This window comes from Oncorhynchus masou, unplaced genomic scaffold (assembly GCF_036934945.1).
Source record: "Oncorhynchus masou masou isolate Uvic2021 unplaced genomic scaffold, UVic_Omas_1.1 unplaced_scaffold_4000, whole genome shotgun sequence".
NCBI lineage: Eukaryota > Metazoa > Chordata > Actinopteri > Salmoniformes > Salmonidae > Oncorhynchus > Oncorhynchus masou.
In genome coordinates, this window is record NW_027010400.1 from 687 (window position 1) to 19255 (window position 18569).

The following is an 18569-nucleotide window of genomic DNA, read 5'->3' on the forward strand; positions in this document are numbered from 1 at the left end:
GGGCAAGGGGGAAAACATTAAAAAATGACATGCCCTCCGATAACTGGTTATTACACCAGTTCTGTTTGTGATATTAAGATTCTAACAACGGTGGTGTTTTTAGAGTTATTTAGGAAAAGTCAAGGACGGAGTGGGGCAAGAGTTAATGGCAGAGTAATAAAACAAAAAGCTGTCAAAATGACTGCTTTAGGGTTCTAGTGTTAAGAGCTATCATTTTGAATGGGTTAAAAGAGTTTTGACATATCTTTGTGTTGGTGGAGGGTCGTCTCATAGCAGGATGGTATTAATAAGACCATTGGAATAAAATAGAAACCGTAATGTTTAACCATGAGCCATGGTAACACCTGTAGTTTAGAGATTTAACCATCTCCTTCCGTCTCTCTTCGTCTGTCCGTCTCTCTCCCGCACCCCTCCCAGGGAGAACATTTTGAAGACAGCGAAGGCTTTGTGGAGGACACTAAGATGTTGGTGTCTGGAGCAGCGTCCGGTCAGGACAAACTAGCCCAAGCTGCCCAGTCCTCAGCTAAGACCATCACACAGCTCACTGACGTGGTCAAACTGGGCGCCGCCAGCATCGGCTCTGGACGACCCAGAGACACAGGTGACCTATTATTCATTTTAGGTGACATCTTCTGTTCCCAGACATTCCTTAGTGGACAAAATTACTGTACCATTTTAGACTGTTTTTAATTAATATAACATAGGCCTACTGCAACTTTCCTTTCAAAGAGACTGCTATTAAAAGTAGGAAGTACTGTAGCTATTTAGGGGACCTACTGATGTACACAACCTGGGATGGACTCTACCCCAGGTTGTGTCCTTAATAAGCTGATGATATGTGTTTCTGTATAGGTGGTTCTGATCAACGCAGTGAAGAACGTGACCAAGGCCCTGGCTGAGCTCATAGGAGCCACTAAGTGTGCTGCGGGCAAGCCTGCAGGACGACCCGTCCATGTACCAGCTGAAGAGTGCTACCAAAGGCGAGGAGACCCAGTGAGACCCGTATTGGACTCTAAGGCCACTGTCGAACAGGCATTGTTGCATCATCATCATCCCTCCTGGCTGTAGCTTATTATACAGTTGTTATACATCGCCTGACAGTGCTTTTTAGTCCAGCACTAGGCTTAATCTGTGTCCGGGCAACCGAACAATTCTGTTTGAACTATGTCTAGTGCTCTGAAATAAAATATTGTAAGATTCGTAAATCTTGTAATCTACGCCCAGTTGTCCCCAGAGACATGGCAGAAGTGAGCAGGATGCCTCCTCAGTCTGATATGTGCATAAAGGGTGTTCTGGTGAGCGCTTCCAGTACACCAGATGAAGGCACGCTGCCTTGTGTGCCATAGCAGCAGATTTCTTCCCCCTCCTTTAGGCCTAGCCATTAATCAACATCCCATCTACTCCCATGCTCTCATCTCATCCAGCTAGTCAATGACTCCTTCAAATGGAAAGGAAGCCATATCTAAAATCACTGTTAGCCACTACCTACCTAGCGCATGCGGAAATGTAGTTTAACAGACTGATGGGCTGTGTCCCAAATGGTATCCTATTCCCTATATAGTGCTCACTTGGGGCCCTGGTTATAAGTAGTGCACTACTATAGGGAATAGGATGCCATTTGGGACGCATGTCATAGTAATCCAGGGCACTCCTTTTAACTCATGGACCTTCTCGAGCCCCGAGGACAGACGGTAGATAACAGGTTAAGTTTGGCTTATATTAACTTCAGCTCAAGCTGCAGAATTGGTTCATGTTGATGGCTGTTGTGCTGCCTGTCTTTCAGTTCCATATGGTGTTAATGTACATAATACCAACAGCACACGCAAACTGTCAACAGAAAAAAAGTTTCACATCTCTCTGCCCACCAAAGGCAAGATGTCTCTCTGATGCCCCCAGTGCTGTCTCTCACTGACATCCATGGACCTGTCCCCCATTGTCCCCCTCTGGTAACCCACCAGGTGATGGTGACCAACGTGGCGTCCCTGCTGCCCAGAGACGGTGAGGCTGTGGAGGACGGGGGCCACGCAGGGGCCAAGCCCTAGGCCTGCATTGAATGTATTAAACAGGAACTCACGGTAGTGATCATCTATAAAGTGATTTATGCTCATGTTAACATTTAGGATAGATGACAATGGACATGCTCTCTCACTTCTGCTTTGTGGCCGAAACGTGTCCTCAAGCTAAGCTGTATTAGTTACGTACTATAAAAGCATTGACATATTGAATCATCAACCATAACGGTTTATATACTCGTCACTAGATGAGCTCTGAACTCTAGAACGGCCCAGGCCTTGTGTTTTCCCTGCTATCCTTATCTTTAGTAACTGACAGAGGACCACAGATCTCCATTAGTTTGTGGTTCCAGCTCTAAGCTTTATCAGTACCCACTCAGGACAGATAAACCAGAGTTAAAACTCAACAACCAGTGTTGCCACATTGGGACACGTTAGTATGCCTGTTGTGTGTTTGGTCATTATAGGACATAGCCCTGTTAGGTGCTACTGCACACAGCTGTACAATTCAACATTATATGGAGAGCTGTTTGATATATTAAATCAGTGAGATTTTTAAGAACATATTGAGTGTTGTATTTCTTCAGGTGTTCCAGTCTAAAGACGTCCCGGAGAAGTCGACCACGCCTGAAGAGTTCATCCGCATGACCAAGGGCATCACCACGGCAACAGCCAAAGCAGTGGCGGCTGGGAACTCTGCACGACAGGAGGATGTGATCTCCACAGCTAACCTGAGTCGCAAGGCCATCTTCGACATGCTGACCACATGCAAGGTTCTGATCAATACTCCTTACTAGGGAAGATGCCCCCTACCTTCTGTCCCCTACCCTCCTATCCTGTATACTTAAACCCTGACCAGCACGGCAATGTTCAACATGCTGACTATATGCAAGGTTGTGATCATCCCTAGGCCCTAAACCGTGTGGATGTTAGAGGAAGAATAGATATTGATATTACTTCTCATCTCATCAATACTGACCACCTGGAAAGTTGAACATCTGACTCCTAACACTGTGTATCTGTGTCCCTCAGCAAGCAGCTTACCACCAGGAGGTGAACAAGGACGTACGGAGCAGAGCACTGCTCTACGGGACAGAGTGCACCACAGGTTACATTGACCTACTGGAGCATGTGCTGCTGGTAGGTTGGGTGGGTGTGTCTGTGATTGAGAATAGAGTAATAGTGATGATGGGAATGTCTTCCTGAACCACCTCTACTCTGTGTGTATCTCCAGGTCCTCCAGGGCCCACAGCAGAGCAGAAGCAGCAGCTGGTGTTCTACTCTAAACGTGTTGTTGGGGCTGTTACTGAACTTCATCCAGACTGCTGAGGCCATGAAAGGTGAGGAGATACTTCACTGAACTACTGTACACCTGGTTCATGATATAGGACAGTAATGATCATTTAGCAGATATATTGCAAAATCCAGAGTGTTCTATTAACAGTCTGTTCCTGCCTTCTTTGCCACAGAAGGAGGTAAGTTAAGATGTAGTCAGTTGTGATTCAAGGCCGACCGTTGAATTGTCCCTGTTGACAGGCCCGTTCGCCTAACAATATCCCCATTCATCCATCATGCTCTTCATTTTAGTTTCCTTTCACCATAAAGACATTGTGAAATGCTCATCACCATGTCCATTGCAGTGTGGATGCTCTTCATTTGCGTATTTAATGTCACTGATAAGATGATTGCGTATTCAATCTTAAACACACTTCATTTGCTGTGCATGCCGTGTCATGTGGCATTTGTTCTGTCTCTGTGGTCTTCATATTGTGAGGCATGCTCTTCATACACTGCTGTGTGTGGTAACTCACTGTGTGTGTGTTTCAGGCACAGAGTGGGTGGACCCAGAGGACCCCACAGTGATAGCAGAGACGGAGCTGCTGGGGGCGGTAGCGTCCATCGAAGCAGCAGCTAAGAAACTGGAGCAGCTGAAACCCAGAGCCAAGCCCAAGGTAGGAGACTACACCACCCACAACACACCTCACAAGCCACATGGGTATTTTTAACCCCAATTTCTACACTAATAACATAAATGGGATGCATAGGTTGGAGCAAGAATGACAATCCTGTCAGTAATTTTGTCTTGTGCTTGTCTCTTTATTGTTGGTGTGTTTGTCATTGTGGCTGTCTGTTTAGAGACAATCTCTCATCAGTTTTGACACTAAGATTCTGTGGTGTTCAGTTGCCGTGAGTCAGTGTTAGATCCATAGGGTGATGCTCTATTCACTATTTGAATGTCTAATACTTGTATTGTCTCTCCTCACATACAGTGAAAGTAGTGGCAACCTCTCTGTCTCTGGATTTATTCATGTTTGTATTCCTGTATGTACACCCGTCTGTATGTACTTTGGTATGTCTACCAGTCTGTCTGTAGCTGATATCATGTACATCGCTCAGGAGGAACCTCCTACTCTATTCTGACCTTCTGCTCACCTCTCCCTCCTCTCTCCCTCCTCTTCCCTCCGCTCCTCCTCTCCTCCCTCCTCTCTCCCTCCTCTCTCCCTCCTCTCTCCCTCCTCTCTCCTCCTCGCTCCCTCCTCGCTCCCTCCTCGCTCCCTCCTTCACTCTTTTCCTCTTTCAATACCTTTCTCCCTCCCCCTTCCTGCTGTCTGTTTCTAACCCTTCTGTTCCTCCCTTCCTTCTCACTCACTCCCTCTCTTGCTCTCCCCCTCGCTTTCTCTCTCCCTCTTTCTCTCTCCTCTTTCTCTCTCTCCTCTTTTCTTTCTCCCTCCTCCTGTCCTGTAGTTCTAGTTGTAGCCCATCTGTCCCTATACTGTAGAAGTACTACTCTGATCAGAGTATAAACCCTCGAAGCCTTCTCTGCAGGCCTCTGTCTGATATGTTTGATATATTAGGTTGTTATTTAATCCAACTATATATCAAACATATTTCTACAGTGTCCCGCCCTGTCTACAGACTGTGTGTGTGAGGGACTGGTCTAATCTTGGAATGACTTGGCATAGAATAGTTGTAAGTGTTTCATGTTCTTATTTCATTTAGTTTGCCCAAATAACAGATGTTACTGAGAAGTTTCTGTAGTGCAGACAGTATGGATTTGTAAACAAATCTGTCAGTGAACTATTTTGAAATTGAAAGACTCTAAAACTCCAACATCAAAACCATTACGTTTGCCATGTAATATGATTGCTGCCTATCTTTGTCTCGTCCTGTGAGACGTCTGAGTTGTGACTGTCTCGCTCTCCCCTTCAGCAAGCAGATGAAACGCTGGACTTTGAGGAGCAGATCCTGGAAGCAGCTAAGTCCACGCTGCGGCCACCAGTGCCCTGGTCAAGTCTGCCTCAGCTGCCCAGAGAGCTGGTGGCTCAGGGCAAGGTGGCTCCATTCCAGCAACGCAGTGATGATGGTCAGTGGTCCCAGGGTCTCATCTCAGCGGTACGTACACACACCTGCACACACAATCTAAATAAAGCCTCCAAATAACGTTTATCAATCCTTTTTTGGAAGAGCTTGAATGAACACATTAATTCTAAGGGATTGCATCTTTGAAATGTATATGAACCGTTCTCTCTGTGTTCTCTCCTACAGGCCCGGATGGTAGCAGCAGCCACCAGTAACCTGTGTGAGGCAGCCAATGCCTCGGTCCAGGGCCAAGCCAGCGAGGAGAAGCTGGATCTCGTCAGCCAAGCAGGTGGCAGCCTCCACAGCCCAGCTCCTAGTGGCCTGTAAGGTTAAAGCTGACCAGGACTCTGAGGCCATGAGAGACTACAGGTACGAGGATGATGAATAATAAATTGCCCCCTGCCTCCTAGGCACTCCTAGATCCTACACGTCTATCTAATTGTATCAGATCTGGAGGGGGTGCCGGGGGAGACGGGGCTCAGTGTAACCCCACTAACACACATCTTGTGATTAGCATTGTGTAATAGTTGTAACATGTTATGTGGTATGATATTGATGGACTGTCCTCCCAAAGGCTGCTGGTAAGCAGTAAAGAAGGCGGTGGACAACCTGGTCCGGGCGGCCCAGAAAGCTGCGTTCCAAGGCAGACGATGACACGTGGTGGTCAAGACCAAGTTTGTGGGAGGAATCGCTCAGGTGAGACTTCCAACGCTCTGGCAGACTCCACAGTGACATGTAGACTGTTCAAACCTGATTTACTCTTGTCAAACCTTTCAGTTCTGTAAGTGGAACAACTCCAAGCATTTATCAGAAGCTGACAGCACTGTACAGTATGTTGTACAGGCTGGTTTGAATCAGGTGTTGTGTAGTAACTGGTGCCTGTTCTATCCTAGTGTTAATTAATTAGCTAGGTGTTGTGTAGTAACTGGTGCCTGTTCTATCCTAGTGTTAATTAGCTAGGTGTTGTGTAGTAACTGGTGCCTGTTCTATCCTAGTGTTAATTAGCTAGGTGTTGTAGTAACTGGTGCCTGTTCTATCCTAGTGTTAATTAGCTAGGTGTTGTGTAGTAACTGGTTCTATCCTAGTGTTAATTAGCTAGGTGTTGTGTAGTAACTGGTGCCTGTTCTATCCTAGTGTTAATTAGCTAGGTGTTGTGTAGTAACCTGTTCTATCCTAGTGTTAATTAGCTATGTTAATTAGGTGTTGTGTAGTAACTGGTGCCTGTTATATCCTAGTGTTAATTAGCTAGGTGTTGTGTAGTAACTGGTGTTCTATCCTAGTGTTAATTAGCTAGGTGTTGTGTAGTAACCTGTTCTATCCTAGTGTTAATTAGCTAGGTGTTGTGTAGTAACTGGTGCCTGTTCTATCCTAGTGTTAATTAGCTAGGTGTTGTGTAGTAACTGGTGCCTGTTCTATCCTAGTGTTAATTAGCTAGGTGTTGTGTAGTAACTGGTGCCTGTTCTATCCTAGTGTTAATTAGCTAGGTGTTGTGTAGTAACTGGCGCCTGTTCTATCCTAGTGTTAATTAATTAGTTCTATCCTAGTGTTAATTAGGTGTTGTGTAGTAACTGGCGTCTGTTCTATCCTAGTGTTAATTAGCTAGGTGTTGTGTAGTAACTGGTGCCTGTTCTATCCTAGCCTAGGTGTTGTGTGTAGTAAGCGTTAATTAGCTAGGTGTTGTGTAGTAACTGGTGCCTGTTCCTAATGTTATCTTAGTGTTAATTAGCTAGGTGTTGTGTAGTAACTGGTGCCTGTTCTATCCTAGTGTTAATTAGCTAGGTGTTGTGTAGTAACTGGTGCCTGTTCTATCCTAGTGTTAATTAGCTAGGTGTTGTGTAGTAACTGGTACCTGTTCTATCCTAGTGTTAATAGTAGCTAGGTGTTGTGTAGTAACTGGTGCCTGTTCTATCCTAGTGTTAATTAGCTAGGTGTTGTGTAGTAACTGGTGCCTAACTGGTACATGTTCTATCCTAGTGTTAATTAGCTAGGTGTTGTGTAGTAACTGGTGCTAGTGTTAATTAGCTGTTCTATCCTAATGTTATAATTAGCTAGGTGTTGTGTAGTAACTGGTACATGTTCTATCCTAGTGTTAATTAGCTAGGTGTTGTGTAGTAACTGGTGCCTGTTCTATCCTAGTGTTAATTAGCTAGGTGTTGTGTAGTAACTGGTGCCTGTTCTATCCTAGTGTTAATTAGCTAGTGTGTAACTGGCGCCTGTTCTATCCTAGTGTTAAACTGGTACCTGTTCTATCCTAGTGTTAATTAGCTAGGTGTTGTGTAGTAACTGTAGGCGCTGTTCTATCCTAGTGTTAATTAGCTAGGTGTTGTGTAGTAACTGGTGCCTGTTCTATCCTAGTGTTAATTAGCTAGGTGTTGTAGTAACTGGCGTAACCTGTTCTATCCTAGTGTTATAATTAGCTAGGTGTTGTGTAGTAACTGGTACATGTTCTATCCTAGTGTTAATTAGCTAGGTGTTGTGTAGTAACTGGTGCCTGTTCTATCCTAGTGTTAATTAGCTAGGTGTTGTGTAGTAACTGGTGCCTGTTCTATCCTAGTTAATTACAGTGTTGTGTAGTAACTGGTGCCTGTTCTATCCTAGGTGTTGTTATAATTAGCTAGGTGTTGTGTAGTAACTGGTACATGTTCTATCCTAGTGTTAATTAGCTAGGTGTAACTGTGTAGTAACTGGTGCCTGTTCTATCCTAGTGTTAATTAGCTAGGTGTTGTGTAGTAACTGGTGCCTGTTCTATCCTAGTGTTAATTAGCTAGGTGTTGTGTAGTAACTGGTGCCTGTTCTATCCTAGTGTTAATTAGCTAGGTGTTGTGTAGTAACTGGTGCCTGTTCTATCCTAGTGTTAATTAGCTAGGTGTTGTGTAGTAACTGGTGCCTGTGCTATCCTACTGTTAATTAGCTAGGTGTTGTGTAGTAACTGGTGCCTATCCTAGTGTTAATTAGCCAGGTGTTGTGTAGTAACTGGTGCCTGTTCTATCCTAGTGTTAATTAGCTAGGTGTTGTGTAGTAACTGGCCTGTTCTATCCTAGTGTTAATTAGCTAATGCCCTAGCGTTAATTAGCAGGTGTTGTGTAGTAACTGGTGCCTGTTCTATCCTAGCGTTAATTAGCTAGGTGTTGTGTAGTAATTAGCCTGGTGCCGGTGTTCTATCCTAGCGTTAATTAGCTAGGTGTTGTGTAGTAACTGGTGCCTGTTCTATCCTAATGTTATAATTAGCTAGGTGTTGTGTAGTAACTGGTGCCTGTTCTATCCTAGCGTTAATTAGCTAGGTGTTGTGTAGTAACTGGTGCGCCCGTTCTATCCTAGCTAATTAGCTAGGGTGTTGTGTAGTAACTGGTGCCTGTTCTATCCTACGTTAATTAGCTAGGTGTTGTGTAGTAACTGGTGCCTGTTCTATCCTAGCGTTAATTAGCTAGGTGTTGTGTGGTAACTGGTGCCTGTTCCATCCTAGCGTTAATTAGCTAGGTGCTGTGTAGTAACTGGTGCCTGCCCCATCCTAGCGTGCCAATTAGCTAGGTGTTGTGTAGTAACTGTGCCTGTTCTATCCTAGCGTAATTAGCTAGGTGTTGTGTAGTAACTGATGCCTGCTCTATCCTACTGTTAATTAGCTAGGTGTTGTGTAGTAACTGGTGCCTGTTCTATCCTAGCGTTAATTAGCTAGGGTGTTGTGTAGTAACTGGTGCCTGTTCTATCCTAGCGTTAATTAGCTAGTGTTGTGTAGTAACTGGTGCCTGTTCTATCCTAGCGTTAATTAGCTAGGTGTTGTGTAGTAACTGGTGCCTGTTCTATCCTAGCGTTAATTAGCTAGGTGTTGTGTAGTAACTGGTGCCTGTTCTATCCTAGCTAATTAGCTAGGTGTTGTGTAGTAACTGGTGCCTGTTCTTCTATCCTGTGTAGTACTGGTGCCTGTTCTATCCTAGCGTTAATTAGCTAGGTGTTGTGTAGTAACTGGTGCCTGTTCTATCCTAGGTGTTGTGTAGTAACTGTGCCTGTTAATTAGCTAGGGTGTTGTGTAGTAACTGGTGCCTGTTCTATTCCTAGTGTTAATTAGCTAGGTGTTGTGTAGTAACTGGCGCCTGTTCTATCCTAGTGTTAATTAGCTAGTGTTAATTAGGTGTTGTGTAGTAACTGGTGCCTGTTCTATCTTAGTGTTAATTAGCTAGGTGTTGTGTAGTAACTGGTGCCTGTTCTATCCTAGTGTTAATTAGCTAGGTAAAGCTGTGTAGTAACTGGTGCCTGTTCTATCCTAGGTGTTGTGTAGTAAGCGTTCTATCCTATTAGCTAGGTGTTGTGTAGTAACTGGTGCCTGTTCTATCCTAGTGTTAATTAGCTAGGTGTTGTGTAGTAACTGCGCCTGTTCTATCCTATGTCCAGATCATAGCAGCCCAGGAGGAGATGCTAGGAAGGAGAGAGAGCTGGAGGAGGCCAGGAAGAAGCTGGCTCAGATCAGACAGCAGCAGTACAAGTTCTTACCCAGTGAACTACGGGAAGACGAGAACTGAGCTATACCCTGCTGCATTGCCATGCTGCCGCTGTGTGTGTGTGTGTGTGTGTGTGTATTGAGTGCATTTGTACCTGTGTGTCTATATGTAATATGTTACCACACACGTAGGTGGCCCAAATTGACTTTCCCTCGTGTGCAACAACGTTAAGTTGGCATTTTAATGTGCCCACTCAAACAGTGGGGTCAAGCCCAGAATGGGACATGGATAGCCACTGTCTACTACACCTGCAGGGGTCTTTAACTACCAGGAGTTGTCTACTACCACTATGACTTGGCTTGTGACGGTTCATTACCCTGCATTACCTGCCAGTTAACCTACACCGAAAAAAGTATTCTCTAGAAGCAATGGATTTGTAACAGGTGAACAAGCTGAAAAATGTGCATCATAAAAGTTGGAATGTTTTTCTCTATGGAGCTTTACTTTGATGTGTTTAGATACTAGTGTTGACATTGAATTCCAAACTAAGGGGAAATGTCTAGATGTTAGCATGGTCTTAACCTTTTGGCCGGACTTTCTTTCATAAAGGAAGAAGAGGTGATATGTTAGGTGCATACAGTACATTAGGCATTTACACACACATTGTTATTCATTTCCTTTTTTATGAGACAAGTGAGAAATTATAGCATTTCCTAGATATTACTAGTGTTTGAAATTCCACACTTGGGTGATTTGACACTTATGTCACCTTGTGGTCTATAAATATATCTCCTCCCTTGTCAGACAGCAAGTAATTCAGACAGTTGAGGTATTTGGAGCATATTGAAGAATAGCTTATGGATCTTATTTCAGGGAACCATTTTTGTCACATTGACCGATCGGCTTGCGTAGACACTTTAATAATCCTTGTTTAGATGTGCTCTGACACTGAAGATTGAAATGTGCCTAGTGTTGATAACCGCTTACATTTGCGCCAAATTGCTCGAGACCTCTTTTACAACCAACCTCTTATGATGCATTAAAATCTAGTACTTTATCATTTCTGTGATTTGGAGTGCGGGTTACTACAGAATAACATTTTTAGCAAGTTAAAATACTTTGACATTTACAATAAGCTTAATTAGTCTCATCCCTTCCACTATTACAGATCTCCTAGTCCTGCTGGACTGTGGACAGTCAGTTAACTGCTTCCTTCTACTATTCTCATTAGTTTACAGTTGATATTGAGCCATACAGCTAGAACTGATGTTCATGAAGCAATACTATGAAGGTGCTGTGAGGGCAGGGTTGGTGTCCTCGTGCCTCCTGACATGCAATGTAATGAAATGCCCTCTTGCTTGATCTTTTTAAACCTCAAACACTGCACCTCTGAAAACCGTTCAGATACTGTAAGAAAAATACTAATGTAGAAAACAATTTCTGGTCTTGAAAATGTATTATGATTTAAGTAGGAGTTTTTTTTAAACATCCAGGCAATCTGAAAAATAATTCTCATTGATAAAGCGTGATTTCTCTACAACTCATAATGCAATCTGAAATGGACAGCTCTGATATTGTAACACCCCAGACCTCTTGAATGAATGTGAAGCAGTAAATCTTTGTTGACTATACACAATGTACTGTGCTTCTGATGGTTACCCCTGCTGTCTTACACAGGGCAGAGTCCCCCATCCCTCCATAGGGGCCTGTTGGACCACTACAGTGGATCACGTCCTGTTGTTGTTCACCTGTTGAATCCGTCTCACTCTTACTCTAATAGTGCTACTATTGCACTATATTTACCTTCTGTTTGCCAGGCTTGTGTTCATTATGCACCGAAAGGAGGAAATCGGAGGAGGGATTATCTAGAATTGTCCAATGGAACAACAAAAATCCTAATGAACACAACCCCGGTTTGGTTCTAGCGTTTGGTTTTACTAGTTTTATGTACAGTCGGTGAGTGTGAAGTTAGCAAACAAATCATTATTGTGGGGTAAAGTTCTGTCAGTCATATGCATGGCTTCTGGGTTCTATTATTTTTGTAACAGAAAATACATCCACACGACGCACTGAATGATATTGGTATTCTGAACTGCACATAAGGACAATAACCCCTAACAAACTGCAAACGGTCCATGTTAAACATGTTTTACTCCATATTGATGTTTAACAGTAGACTCTACAGTTCAAACGCTGGTACAGTTCTGTCAGAGTTCACGCATCTGGTCGTTGTAGTATTATGTCATTAGTGCCTTAGTCTCTAGCTCATACAGCGTCTGGTCTGCTTGTGACAACTTATCTAGCTGGATAAAGGAGTGTGGTCAGTATGTATGAGTAGGGCCTTGAGTTGTTCCTGTCATAGCCTATTACCAATACTTTTAGGTCCCATAGAGATGAAAAACACGGCCTCACAGGTACTACTGCGTTGTCCTATAAACTGTACCTCTGTTCCCATCTTTCTGCCTGATGCACCCATGGCCCATGTGTCGCTGTGTAAAAAGTACCATCACTATACATATATATATATGAAGACAACACATTTTTGTACTGCATTCCATGGGCATGTATCAAGATGCTTCTGAACTCTATGTATGACAGAATGGAGTCTGTCGTTCGGTTATTGTATGTTACAAGTAAATCATAGGATTCACACACTCTGGACAATAGGTCTGTACTCTGCTGTCTCACAAAAGTTTTATGGATTGATTTTTTTTTCTTCTCTCTTTTAAGCCACGAGGAATCGTTGTTTTAAGGATAAATGTGATTAGGATATTAAAAGATGTATAGTTGTCCTGTTAATGTAGTGTGACACATTTCAATGGTAGGGAGAAACTGTTAATACCTGTGTGTTTGTCCCATAATGAATTCAATGATAATTAAAGTGCGGTTCTACAAGAAAGATAGAAATGAAGTGACAATGACCTACAGTATGGAAACTATTTATCTGGCCACAAGAAAACATGTTTTTTGTATTCACTGAAAATAAAGGGTTTCAAAGTAATATGGCCTGCAGAATTGTGTTTTTACCTGTTTTGTTTGTTGTCTTGTTGAATACAGGAGTGTGATCATGAATGGACAGGCTAACATTGTGTCTGATTCCAGCAGCCTTCTCCTAGACTAATCTACATTCTCAGGTTCAGGCCAGCTGGAAATGAAGTCACAGATGACCCAGAAGTTGTTGTTTAAAGATGAGGTGAAAGCCTGTGACAGACTAATGACATGTATACTGTAGTAAAGCTGTAATAATCACAACTCCTAGCATCACTGCCTGCACATAAAAACATGCACTACTAGTGCAATAACAGAACATGATCCTGTGGTTTGAAGAGACCTACTGCTCTAGATGTGAATTTTTCAGGCAGGGTCCCTTTAAGCAGCTCCTCTTGTCAGTGAAGGTAGATGGTATTTCTGAGTCAGCAGTGAGCCTTGTGCTATATTTAGCTGGGGTTGGTTAGAGCTGAGACAGGTACTAATTCTGGCCCTCTAAAATCTGAGGGAGGTGATTTGTAAATTACACTGGCACAGTGTACACGGGGCAGAGTCCCATCCCTCCATAGCGGCCTGTTGGATAATACCCATAATTCTTGGGAGGAAGGGTGAATCGCAATACCATAATCACTGATCTCAAGGTGCTGGACAGGTGAAAGCAAAATGCACCCATCCGATTCTTTAAATCAGTGAAGTAGGACAATCTACTGGTTCACAATTGGAGTTCTGTAGCCCCATAAAATACAAGCTCTATATGGTCATGTCTCACGGGGCCGCCCTTCCAAATCTTGTCTTGTTGACACGTGAGAAGCCTGGGCTATATGTGGTTCAATGTGTTCCCTTCAATCAGTTTTGGAAGGTAACTTCTCTGTTAGAACATATTGGGAAGTAAAAGACAAGAACAGTGTAGGTGCTTTTTTGAAAAGTATAGTGCCACATGTCACAATAAAACTTCCTGAATCAGCTGTTGTCTTTTGTCTGAGGCAAACCAACTCTTAGAATCCTCCCACCCTCCAACCCCAACTCTTTGGCATACATGCTGCCACAGAGGGAAAATGAGACACCAATGACATAAAGTTCCCAGACCAGCTGCAGTCACCCTTTTGAATGCTGCACCAAGAGCTACACATAGACATCACACATGGATGTTATCTGTGGGTGGGTGACCTCAGAGGTAGCAAAGTTCTGCTCCGCCCAAACCACATTGTAAATGAGATGGGTAGCTGTTGTCAAGCAATCGTTTAGCGTGTCTGTCTCTGTCTTTCGAAGCACCCACATGGTGTGAAAAGGGAACAGAATTGTTCAACTATTCTTGACATTGTGAAGATGAAATCATCTGCCTTTCTCAAAGTTCTTAAACTACAGTGAAATGTGGGGGTTCGAAGAAAACCTCTCTACACCCATGTGTTACAATACGGGCACATATGGAAGCCTTTGGAAGGAATACAATTTAGCTATTGATCCCATTGTGGAATTGTACTACTCTGAGAATGTAGACAGTCTACTGCATTTCAAGCCCCATTTCACCTGACTCATTGTGCTATTTTTATTAAAATACCAGAAAGTCCTGGTTAATGAAGAGGAATGCCAGAGGTCTGTAGGGTTCACATAGTTATTACCAGAGACCATTACACTGACACTCTCACCCACGACCGCGTTACAACCGACCGCATTACAGGACCACATACTTCCCACCAGCCTGAGAATTCTGGGAATACTCTACTCACCACAATGCTATTGTCAGACCAGTGGTGTGGGATTGAGGGGTAAACTGTTATGGGGGGCTTAGAGGCATCAAGGAAGCACATGTATTACATGACTGACAGAGATACAGTAAGTTTTATGTCATCCCAAGTTCCCAGTAATGGAAGGCCATAGAATCATAGGGTCAGATACTTCAGTAGTAAAAGGGTTTATCACTTCCCCAGTAAGAATACCTAAATAGAATTTACACAGTTAAGTTAACTCTGTGTACATTTAATTCCATGTACTTTGTTTTGGCCCAGCCTGGTCCCTGAGCTATTTTGGAGTTGGCTCTACAGCACAAACAGATCTGGGACCAGGATTTCAGAGTCCCTAGATGCTTGGCTAGACTTTCGAAAGCATTATGATGAGTTGGCCAGGTACTGTGTTTATGTATCTGTGTCTAGTATCTGTCTCCATTAGCCCCAAAGGTCCTGGGAAAGCATGGCTTCTGCTCTGAGCCTCTCTGATCTCTGTATGAGCGGTCTATGTGGTCTTTGATCTGTGTTTATGTATCTGTGTCTAGTATCTGTCTCCATTAGCCCCAAAGGTCCTGGGAAAGCATGGCTTCTGCTCTCTGAGCCTCTCTGATCTCTGTATGAGCGGTCTATGTGGTCTTTGATCTGTGTTTATGTATCTGTGTCTAGTATCTGTCTCCATTAGCCCCAAAGGTCCTGGGAAAGCATGGCTTCTGCTCTGAGCCTCTCTGATCTCTGAATGAGCGGTCTATGTGGTCTCTGATCTCTGAATGAGCGGTCTATGTGGTCTCTGATCTCTGTATGAGCGGTCTATGTGGTCTCTGATCTCTGTATGAGCGGTCTATGTGGTCTCTGATCTCTGTATGAGCGGTCTATGTGGTCTCTGATCTCTGAATGAGCGGTCTATGTGGTCTCTGATCTCTGTATGAGCGGTCTATGTGGTCTTTGATCTGTGTTTATGAGTGGCATCCTGTTTCTGGCAGCAGTTGGACAAAACCCAGGCAAACAAGAGAATGACAGCTGCCTGTGTAGTGCCTGCCATAACATGATGGGCAGACACCCAGGGAGAACATTAGCGATCACTGCAAACTATTCATCTAATGCTTTAGTCTGCTTCAAAGTACATACAGTGCCTTCAGAAAGTATTCATACCCCTTGACTTATTCCACATTTTGTTATGTTAGTCTTACTTTCTAAATGGATTCATTTTCTCACCCATCTATACACAATAACCCGCAAAGTGAAAACATGTTTTTAGAAATTATTGCAAATGTATTGAAAATTAAATGAAAGTATTCACACTACTCAGTCAATACTTTGTAGAAGCACCTTTGACAGTGATTACAGCTGTGAGTCTTTCTGGGTAAGTCTCTAAGAGCTTTCCACACCGGGATTGTGCAGAATTTGCACATTATTCTTTTAAAAATTCTAGGATTCCACCAGGATTTTTCCTCAAGGATTTGTCCTGTGCTTAGCTCCATTTTTATTATTTCTTTATCCTGAAAAACTCCCCAGTCCTTAAAGATTACAAGACTTCCCATAACATGATGCAGCCACCACTATGTTTGAAAATATAGAGAGTGGTACTCAGTTGTGTTCTATTGGATTTGCACCAAACAACACTTTGTATTCATGACAAAAAGATAATTGCTTTGCCACATTTTTGCAGTATTACTTTAGTGCCTCGTTGCAAACAGGTCTTTTGTAATATTATTTTGGAGTAACTACAATGTTATTGATCAATCCTCAGTTTTCTCTGTAACTGTTTTAAAGTCACCATTGGTCAAATCCCTGAGCGGTTTCCTAACCTAACAAGATATATATATATACAGTGCCTTGCGAAAGTATTCGGCCCCCCTTGAACTTTGCGACCTTTTGCCACATTTCAGGCTTTAAACATAAAGATATAAAACTGTATTTTTTGTGAAGAATCAACAACAAGTGGGACACAATCATGAAGTGGAACGACATTTATTGGATATTTCAAACTTTTTTAACAAATCAAAAACTGAAAAATAGTTTTGGCAAGTCGGTTAGGACATCTACTTTGTGCATGACACAAGTAATTTTTCCAACAATAATTTACAGACAGATTAATTAGCTTATAATTCACTGTATCACAATTCCAGTGGGTCAGAAGTTTACATACACTGTTGATTCTTCCTTTTAAACGTCTTGGAAAATTCCATAAAATTATGTAATGGCTTTAGAAGCTTCTGATGGGCTAATTGACATCATTTGAGTCAATTGGAGGTGTACCTGTGGATGTATTTCAACACCGACCTTCAAACTCAGTGCCTCTTTGCTTGACATCATGGGAAAATGAAAAGAAATCAGCCAAGACCTCAGAAAACAATTGGAGACCTCCACAAGTCTGGTTAAGTCCTTGGGAGAAATTTCCAAACACCTGAAGGTACCACGTTCATCTGTACAAACAATAGTACGCAAGTGTAAACACCATGGGACCACGCAGCCGTCATACCGCTCAGGAAGGAGACGCATTCTGTCTCCTAGAGATGAACGTACTTTGGTGGGAAAAGTGCAAATCAATCCCAGAACAACAGCAAATGACCTTGTGAAGAAGCTGGAGGGAACATGTACAAAAGGAGCTATATACAGTAAAACGAGTCCTATATCGACATAACCTGAAAGGCCGCTCAGCAAGGAAGAAGCCACTGCTCCAAAACCGCACTAAAAAAGCCAGACTACGGTTTTCAACTGCACATGGGGAAAAATATTGTACTTTTTGGAAAAATGTCCTCTGGTCTGATGAAAGAAAAATAGAACTGTTTGGCCATAATGACCATCATTGTGTTTGGAGGAATAAGTGACAGGCTTGTAAGCCAAATAACACTATCCCAACCGTGAAGCATGGGGGTGGCAGCATCATGCTGTGGGGGTGCTTTGCTGCAGGAGGGACTGATGCACTTCACAAATAGATAGAATCATGAGGGAGGAAAATTAGATGAATATATTGAAGCAAGACATCAGTCAGGAATTTAAAGCAATCGCAAATGGGTCTTCCAAATGGACAATGACCCCAAGCATACTTCCAAAGCTGTGGCAAAATGGCTTAAGGACAACAAAGTCAAAGTATTGGAGTGGCCATCACAAAGCCCTGACCTCAATCCTAGAAAATTTGTGGGCAGAACTGAAAAACCGTGTGTGAGCAAGGAGGCCGACAAACCTGACTCAGTTACACCAGCTCTGTCAGGAGGAATGGACCAAATTCACCCAACTTATTGTGGGAAGCTGGTAGAAGGCTACCCAAAATGTTTGATCCTAGTTAAACAATTTAAAGGCAATGCTACCAAATACTAATTGAGTGTATGCAAACTTCTGACCCACTGGGAATGTGATGAAAGAAATAAAGATTAAATAAATCATTGTCTCTCCTATTATTCTCACATTTCACATTCTTTAAATTAAGTGGTGATCCGAACTGACCTAAGTCAGGGACTTTTTACTGGAATTAAATGTCAGTGATTGTGAAAAACTGAGTTTAAATATATTTTAGTTTAAATGTAAGGTGTATGTAAACTTCCGACATCAACTGTATTTGGAGTTGTCCACATAATATAAGTCAGAACCGTCCAGAGTAGTGATGCTATTTGGGCGGGAGAGTACGAGCAGCAATCGGTTGAAAGAGCATGCACTTAGTTTTAGTTGCATTTAAAAGCAGTTGGAGGCCTTGGAAGGAGTGTTGTATGGCATTGAAGCTCGTTTGGAGGTTTGTTAGCACAGTGTCAAAGAAGGGCCAGTTATATACAGAATGGTGTCATCTGCGTAGAGGTGGATCAGAGAATCACCAGCAGCAAGAGCGACATCATTGATATATACAGAGAAAGAGTCGGCCTGAGACTTGAACCCTGGCACCCCATAGAGACTGACAGAGGTCGGACAACAGGCCCTCCGATTTGACACACTGAACTCTACCTGAGAAGTAGTTGATGAAGCAGGCAGGGGCAGTCATTAGAGAAATCAAGGCTGTTGAGTCTGCCGATAAGAATGTGTTGATTGACAGAGTCGAAAGCCTTGGCCAAGTCTATGAAGAC

The 18569-nt window shown here is 43.0% G+C and overlaps 1 pseudogene; it reads left to right on the forward strand.

Moving 5' to 3' along the window:
• Positions 1–2054: 2054 nt before the first annotated feature.
• LOC135534829 (talin-2-like) lies at positions 2055–9975 on the forward strand (annotated as a pseudogene).
• Positions 9976–18569: the final 8594 nt, after the last annotated feature.